This window comes from Acanthisitta chloris, unplaced genomic scaffold (genome assembly GCF_000695815.1).
Source record: "Acanthisitta chloris isolate BGI_N310 unplaced genomic scaffold, ASM69581v1 scaffold35788, whole genome shotgun sequence".
In the NCBI taxonomy this organism is placed as follows: domain Eukaryota; kingdom Metazoa; phylum Chordata; class Aves; order Passeriformes; family Acanthisittidae; genus Acanthisitta; species Acanthisitta chloris.
In genome coordinates, this window is record NW_008689292.1 from 86908 (window position 1) to 95939 (window position 9032).

General features: G+C 44.3%; 1 protein-coding gene across 1 annotated transcript in view; it reads right to left on the reverse strand.

Moving 5' to 3' along the window:
- The window catches only part of LOC103808570 (B-cell lymphoma/leukemia 11A-like), a gene marked incomplete at its 5' end in the record, with an annotated part of 58376 nt that overhangs the window by 48643 nt on the left and 701 nt on the right, over positions 1–9032 (reverse strand).

The window sequence follows — 9032 nt, forward strand, 5'->3', positions numbered from 1 at the left end:
GGGTGCACAGTTTTGCCAGTGGGAGGAGGAGGTTGGGGAGGGATGGCTGTGACTGCCTCCCCGGCACCCTCACTTTAAAAGATGGATGAATGTTCAAATAATTTCTATTCCCACCCCACTAAGCTTTCCCCAACCTCATGGCTTGTCTCATCCTCACCCCTGCAGAGCAAAAAAGAGGACGCCTGGAGCTGTGCTAACGCCCTGCTTTTTTAACACTTACTGGACAAAGTACGACCTGGTGCCGTGCAACAGCCGCAACAGCAAACATCTGTATCGGCCACACGTCCCCACTTTTTAACCAATTTCCCCAACACCACCATTACTTCACACGAGGAGAGTTCAGGGAGGGAGAGTATGGGATGTGACAGGAATTAGATCAACAACAAAAGTTTAGAAACTACCGCCGGGTTGCCGAGCCGTTGAAGGCCACATCTCCCAAACTGCCTTCAAGTCATCTCCCCCACTAGGAGATTTTTCCCCCTGCTTCTTTCACTGCTTATGGAGACATAAAAAACACACCACTGGGCTCTGAGTATTCCTTAAAATAAAGCAATTAACTTATTTCCAGGCTCCGGCAAGCGATCGTGACAGCCTCCCCCCAGCAGAAAGTGGGAGCCGTGGTCCCTGACCCCCGGCCAACACAAAAGAGGCAGCCCCAGCACAATGCCTGCTGTCAGCGACTGAATTATTTTTATACAGGAATTTTTATCTCTATGGTACAAACAAGTATGTGTCTGTGCTGACTTGTTAAGCAATCCACTTGTATGTAGAATAAGATTTTTTTTCCCTGCTACCAGTCACACAGCTCTAAGATCAGAAGAAATACATACTCTTTGAAGCTCCTCAAATGTTTTAGTTAAAAGGACAGCAGTTGTTTTCAAAGATCCAAGAGTATCTTTATCAGAATTTAATTTTTCCTTATTGATTTTTTTCTAACATAACACAAATTTAACATAGGACAGTTTATAGTTTATTACAAAATAATACAGCCTCTATCTCTTTTTCCAAATGCATCCCACTGTGGTTTAGCTCCTCAAAGAGAACAAGGCTCCCCAACTACTGTTTCCCTTCGCACAACTATTTCCTAAACATGAAAATCGGCATCAATAAGAGAAAAACACATGGCAAAGCCCCGAGACAACCTCGCACAATAAATGCTCCGTGCACTTGCGATGCCTTGGCTGAAACACGACAGTTTTGCTGATCTGTTCTCTTACTCCACAAAGAATAAACTCAGTAGCTAAAATGCATCGAAACCCTGATGATTCATTCAATGTCCGAAAAAAAACAGCTGTGATGCTGAAGCAAAGTAGTGCTGAGTGACAAATTAATTGCTGCGAATTTGGGGGACACAACACGACACATTTTTATTCTCGCATTTTGTATTTCCCTGCCTGCTAAATCAATTAAAGCAAGCAATGAATGCAAAATCCAACTCCTTACTTCCTAAAGGAATGAAGAACTGAGTGTTTATTTTATAAAGGTAAAAGTTGTAGTAAGAGCTATAATAATAACAACAATAATAGTAATATTATTATCCACAACAACAATAATAACACTACTAAAGGCAGGGCTTTTCTTTGAGCCTTTGTTGTTCAGCAGTAATTCCATTGTTTATTTAGGCAGAGGTTTTTCTATCTGCAGCTAAGATCAAATTGTAGGTGTAATTGTTCAGCATTTAGGCAAAGCAGGAGAAGGATAGAAGCAGAAAGTCCTTGGGTTTGACTGACCAAAGCTCCCCAGGTCTTCTTCCACCAATGCACCCTCACCGGTGCGGATCCTGCACCCTCGGAAGCTGCTTCAGACCTCAGCAGCACCCTGACAACGCCTACCTGGAAGGGCAGAGTGGAAGCACTGCTTCTCCTGACAGCTATCTCACAGGGATATCGAGCCTCCTTGCCTCGTCGGTAAGGCAGTTGTTTGGGTTTGCTTCTTGCTCCATTCTTGGTGTTTCAGCTATTTAATGTGAAACACAAAAATCTAAGCTGGAGCTGAGCTCCATACACATCAAACAGGGGAAAGTTGTGGGGGTTTTTTAACAGCAACCTGTTCAGGTAAGAAGTTCCAGCAGAATTGCAGCAGGCAAGCAGGGAGAGGTCTCCGGGGAGAGCGGAGAGAAGAAACACTTTGGTGCACTGTCTGCAAACCCAGAATTCAGCAGCTTTTTTTGGCAGCCAATTTGTTTCAAGTGTTTTGTTTCAGGAAATGTATGTATTTTTCTTTGTGCATTTTGTGGATTTACTACAACCGCTCCTGACAGCTGTTGATTCAGTTAAATGAGCACATTATTAAAAATCCTCAAACACAGCCGTACTGAAAAACAGACACCTTTGGATGGAGCTGAACATTCGAACACACAAGAAGATGCAAATGAAACCTCTGTGAGGAGGATGTACAGCCTGGGCCGTGCCCAGGGGCAAAAGGAGCTCCAGCCCCTGTTTATGGTGACCCTGTTTTCTTTGTTTCAACCAGATCCAGATGCTAAAAAAAGAATGAAAAGCAAAGCAAATGATCCCAAGTATAAAAAAATAAATGTTTGCTAATACTTGGGAAAATTACATCCCCAACAGGCTGGCATTAATGCACATCAAATAATTCTGCATGGTGCCCCGTACTTTGTTTCCTTCCCTTACTAACCAATTTTGCAGAGGAAGAACACCTATACGAAACAAGGAGGGAAAGAAGTGGATGTTTTCACTTTGCTTTAGATCAAAGGCAAACAAGAATGCAAACTGTGGCATATTGAATGTTTTTTTCCACCGCTGTCATTCACACTAGGCTATCGAAGTTTTATACAATTCCCCAGCCTGGCTGCATATTAAGCTGGCTGTGTACAGCTTTATTACAGCGTGGTGGTGAGGAAACATTAATATTCCTGTGTTGCATCTGACAGGACATTTACATGCGCCCATCTGAGCTCACACCTGAGAGCTGCTCCAAGGTACAGTAGCTGTGCTCCGATTGTAAAGGCAAATGAAGAACACAAATTCCCTGCTGGGATCGGGGCTGACCTCACCACACCCCACACCGCAAACCTTTCCCTTGCCAACCCCAGGCAATGCCACCTCCGAATGAAGAATGAGCTGGGGAGAAGCCACCAAGTTACCAGCCCTTGTGGAAGAAGAGCAAAAAGCCTCACTGAAACATTTTAAAGATTCACAGCGAGTGCAGCTGGCCAATAAAGGTTGGAAAACAAACTGGCTGAACCCCGTGCGGGATGCGCTGCATACTAAACTTGATTAGAAAGATGGGGAGGATGTTTACGGGCTTTAAAATGGGCTTGGCATTAACACAAGAGGGTCTGAATAACGTAAGCACGAGTCTGCCCATCCATGGGGGCCTGCAGTAGCCAGTCCAGTTCCTGCAAGTTCGGTCTGTGTCTGGCGGAGCAAAGCTCACCCAAGATGGGGGCCCTAAAGAGCAAACTCTGTTCCATGGAAATTCATTATCAGATCATCCCAACCGCTCAGGTGGTTTGTGGGTCCATTAACATGTCTGTTAATTTGAAAAGTATGTCACAGCAATCCATGTCCCGATACCAAACCTGCTATGTCCAATGTTACCAGGAGGCAGGCTGGAGCTTTTGCACAAAGTGAGATAAAATATATTCTTTAGCACAGAGGGGAAAAAAAAATCAAGCAACCAATGGTTAATTTTAGGGCTACGCCACCAGTATGAATATATATATAAGTCTTAATGTATTAAAATATATGTGCTCAGTGTGTTTTATGAACTTGTGCAATACTCCAGTAGCTGACACATAAAAAAGAGCACTCCCGGATGGAAGCTGCGTTCAGACTCTTGCCAGTGTGAGCAGACAACCTCCTCGGACTCACAGCATCACGACCCGAACAAAATCACAACAAGCAGAAAGGTAACAAGAGATCCTCAGCGATTAGCTAAAAAAAAAAAAACAAGTGGCAACATGCCAGGCCATGTCCAGCTTGATGCTAAACGCCTTTTATTGCACAAAGCTGGGACTATTGGATATAAAAACAGACCGAAGCTTGAAGGGAATTTTGTCCAAAAAAATTCTGTAATGAGGATGCGTGCAGGCAAACAACTGGAAGCTGAACTCCCGTTGCCTGATGGTGCCTCGCAAGCCTCTTTAATCATCTTTATTATTTGAATGAAATAAGAAAGAGCTCGTGGGCTGAGGGTTGCATATACAAAATGGGGTAATGCTAATAGGCCTCCTCCTCTTTAAGAGAGGCATTACCAAATTATGGGAATGTTTAGGGAAGACTTTATTTCTCCCACCGGGCTAATTAGAAGGTGTTTAATTTACTCCCTGCCTCAGTTTCCATCACTCGGTACTTGTTGTCGGGACTTGCTGCACAGAGCCTTATGTTTATTACGTGCACAATTTTCAAAGCTTTCGGCACGTGATGCCAACATGCACCTTCCAAGATCTATATGAAGCTTAAAGTGTGCTGGGCTGCTTCTTCCACTACAAGCATTTTGGATGCTGAGATGCTTCTGCCCATGGAGTGCTTCACAATTCAGTATCCCGTACAATAGGAGAAGGAATGCAACACATATTTCTCATCCTCTATAAACCAGAAGATCTGATTTGCAGGAAAGTTAGAGAAGAACCCAGAAAAATTCAGGGCACCACAACACACTGATGCTCCCCCGGAAGAATCTCGCTGAGGCAGAGGAAAACTTTCTACCCTCTGTGCTTTGAGTGAACTCATATTTGTGTTTCCAATAAAGAGTCATTTTTTACATTAACTGTCTGAAACAGCAGGGAATAGGAAAACTAACACAATCTTTACCTCGTACAAAGGATGATATCAGTGTCACGTGTCTGCTTCCTCAAAAAACATTATTTATAAAAGGCAATGGGGAAAGCAGGGAAACTATTGACTCTCCTCTGTAGCCCTGTGTGAGTAGCATTAGAGCAACTTTTTGATCCCCTACATTTTTTACATTTCCCCCCCACCTCCAGAAGTAAATTTCACAGCCACACAGGCCACCGCCTTTAATTAAGCTTTCAAAAGTCTTCTGACAATGCCAACAATTGCAAGACACTTCTAGAGCTCAATCATGCAATCATCGTGACACTTCTATTTACAATTTGTCTTAGAAAGAGTTTCTCTGACATTGTACTTTGACAAAACAGCCAAGCTGCCGGTTCACAACCTTTCTCTGTCTTATTTACAAATACAGCTTGTATGCAGTGCTCCAAATCTCGGGAGTGGGAGCCTTTTGGTAGCACCCTCACTATTTTTCCTGACTGCAATATTTTACCCAGCCTGTGCTCTCTCTCTTTCTTTGTATGGAGAAAGCAGACAGAATTTGACTCCAAAACATTCCCATATTCCTTCTTCCCCCTCTATCTTTGAGCTTTCATCTTATTGTCCAGAGGCACTGTTAACTATTCAATGCAGACAGCAGTATTTTTTCATCTCTGGAGCTAAATAAGGAATCACCATTTACAACCTACAGAATTATAATGGCAAGTACTAATAACAACCCAAGAAAATTTCTGCTCCAAGACATCACCTCCTGAAAACTGTAATATATATATATACTTAGTCTGAAATTTAGTACCAAATGACATCCACCTTCCCCCAACCACTACAGACAGAGGGTTTTCTTACATTATTTTCCCACGTGTTTTATTTGAATGCACAAGCAGCTTGAGAATACAGGATTTGAGCAGTAAAAATGACCTGCCCTCCTCCTTTCCTCTTTGTACAGTAAATACAGCATCCACGGATACACACTCAGCATCATACTGGGGAATATGCAGCAGCACTCCAAAGTGTTCCTCCAACTGCATCCAAGTAACATTTAAGATCCTTCTTCACCCAAAGCCCAACCTTTCATTAATTTCCTCGGATCTGTACATTCAACAAACAAACTGCTAAAACCTGACACCGGCAGATGATAAATATTTCTTCAGCCTTTTCAATAAGTGAACAGCAATTTTACATTCACTGATCTCCAGATACTTCAGTTAATATTTCCCCTATTGTAAAATACGAGAGTGGATAACTAAAGCCCTGCCGTCGCCCTCACTGCAAATCACGGGCTGCCGGTAGCTGGTGGTGAGGCTTTGACATACATATTGATGAAAGCTGCCTCGTTGGACCCACACAACATATCCTATTAATTTTCAGTTGAATTTATGACATTTCAGCTACAGCGCTGGATCAGCATCACTCAAAATTTTATAGCAAGGCAGAGCTACACGCAGGCAGACACCCACATGGAAGAGCCAAGTACGTACACACGCCTGCACCTATACGGATCTCACAACTACTGCACAGGTTGCACACATACATATAAGCTCCTGGACTCATCCCTGTCCCTGAAAAACGATGAGGATAAAGAGCAGCCTAGCGACTGTTAAAACAGACATCATTTCTCCCTGCATTTGCATGACTAGCTGCCTCCTTCCCTGTCTGTGGATGAGCTGATTCTTAACCATTACTTATCTTAAGACGATCTTTTACTGTAACACACCAACTTACTGTGAAACTGCAGGCAGAGCACATACTGCTCGTGGAGATCACCCACAGCACCTCTGTATCCACTGCTACCCTGGAACACCTCTTTCACCCTCACAACTAATTGGGGACATTGCTACAAAATATGTATTTTCTGGTCTCTTACCAGAAAGAATCAGTTCCCACAACTTCTGCATATTTTTCTAAAGGTAGCCTCTGTCTTTTTTCTTTTTAATTACACGCTCATATCTTTAGGCATTTTGCATTCTTGCACAGAAATCAGACATAAAAAAGCAGAATTGGAAGAGCCTGATGTGCACTGCAGGGGCCTTCCAGAAGCCTGAACTCCACAGCTCACTCCAAGACCCTTACCCGTAATTTTACTGCCAGATCGCACAAACTGCTGGCTACAAGCAATGGGTCACTCCAGCTGTTGCCACACATCTTAGCGATACAAAGGCGCTGAACTCATCCAAGCGAACGGAGAGATGAAAATATGAAGGAGTGGGACAGTGCAAGACCCCATACAACTCCTGGTGCACCTTCTCCCCTTCCCACAGACCGGCTGCATTTCCAACCAACAGGCACAACCAAGGGACCCCAGTGCCTCCCAGCTCTGGCCCAACCAGGGAGGTGCTCTTGGACCTCCCATCCACAGGCATGGCAGGACACCACCACACAGACAACTTGGAGCAAGAGTGCCCAAACAATTGCAACTCAATCTGTACTCAGGATGCACTCGTGGCTCCCAACATGGACCTTCCTGCATGGCACCAAGCCAGGCTCACCGACAGAGCAAAGGTGATCCCTAGGTGTAAGACAGAGCAGGATCAGGCCTCTGCCAATGTGCACCTCTCCTCACCCACTGCCTCTGCTCAGCAAACAATTTAAAATCAGGTAAAACCACAGCCCTTTCTGAACTAACAGCCCTATGACAGCGCATCACCCGCGCCATGCAAAACCAGACTTGGCTTGCTGAGTCTCCCAACAAGTCTCAAACAAGTGCCAGAGCAAAACCCCCAGCACCGGAGTCTGCCCTCATGCAGAACTCCTTGGTGTGTCCATCCCTCCATCCCAGAGACCTATTTGAGACCACAGGGAGGACAGCATGTTTAATTCTTGCTTGACAGATACTGTGTTTTGTCTTTTCAGCAGAGCGGCGCCATACGTAAATACAGCGTTACATCATACTGCCGCTCCTCCATATTTGGTGATTTAGTATGGCTCCAGAGCTCAGAAGACTACAAATCCCTTCCGCCAGGCTCCTGCTTCATTAATCATGCCCTACACTTCTGCTCGTTTTCCATAGATCACAGGCAGCACATGGAAATGGGCACTGCCCATTACCACTCCGGGAAAAAAAAAGACACCTTTAACATCCACATCTGGGAAGTGCAGTGTGAGGAATTATTGGGGGGCTTAGGTTTCTTTCAAAACATAGCTAATCAGTAGCCAAGCCTCTGTTTCATCTTGAATGTATAGATACTAATGTTTTCAAAGAAGTATCTATTACTCTGCAGAAATAGTACATATCAGTTCACATGATGTATGTGTGTGCACATACATGGCTTTGCATACAGACACAAGTGTAGAGAGACGCACACACCAATCTGCTGCCACCACAAAACCTCCAAAACTACAGCTCTCCAGCGTGGTTTGATGGCCGGTTTGGAGGCCAGGGAGGCTGCAGAAGTATCACACTCAACCTCCCAGCGCCTACTGCCCTATTATGGTTTAACTTTGTGGCCAAAGCAACCCCAAGACAAGCTTCAGCACACCATGTGATGATGTACTGCTCCTCTGACAACCCTGAGCAGGTCCTGTGGGCACCTCAAAACAAGATACCAGCAGTGCCACATCCCAAACACCACTGGAGGGGGAGTTTGAAACTGGTTCAGGCATTTGTCAGTGTAAATACACTGTGGTCTCACCTTTTCGACCAGCAGTATTGAAGTGATTTGCAAGGCTTGCTGCAAATGGGTAGTACTTTTGTTTACTAGCAGCATGCGCCTTGTTACACTCCCAGGACTCTGGGATTTTCTTTTGCACAGTATACTCTTGGTTTTTTAACCTCATTTGTGAAAATATCTGCATGGCGAATGCTTTTCCAGTTTAAAAAAAATTATGCCAAGAAATTAAATTATTTAGCCTTTTTTTTAAGATTACATTTCGTATTGTTTGCTGCACAAAACAGAACTCTGCCTTGGACATTTGTACAGCTGACATGTGGTTGTGTAAATCGCAAACAAAATCAAGATACATCTGTCAAAACCACATCAGAGACAAGAGAGAGCACAGCGAAGCATTTATCATTTGGCTGAGGAGGCAGGCTGCAGAGAGCAGCCTTTCCTGTCAAACCAACCTTTTGAAATTTCCAACATGCCCTTAAACTTTTCGAATAAGCATGTCTGTGCGCTTCAGCAACTGCCCTCTCTACTCTGGCCTGGCCAGTCGAAAATGGCATCTTAAAGTCAAGGTCGGTGGTGTCACTTTGCCATGGGGCTGTGTTTAATTACAGTCCATACGCTGACAGCCAATATGGAACCAAGGCTAGCTGATGCTGAGTTAACTCTT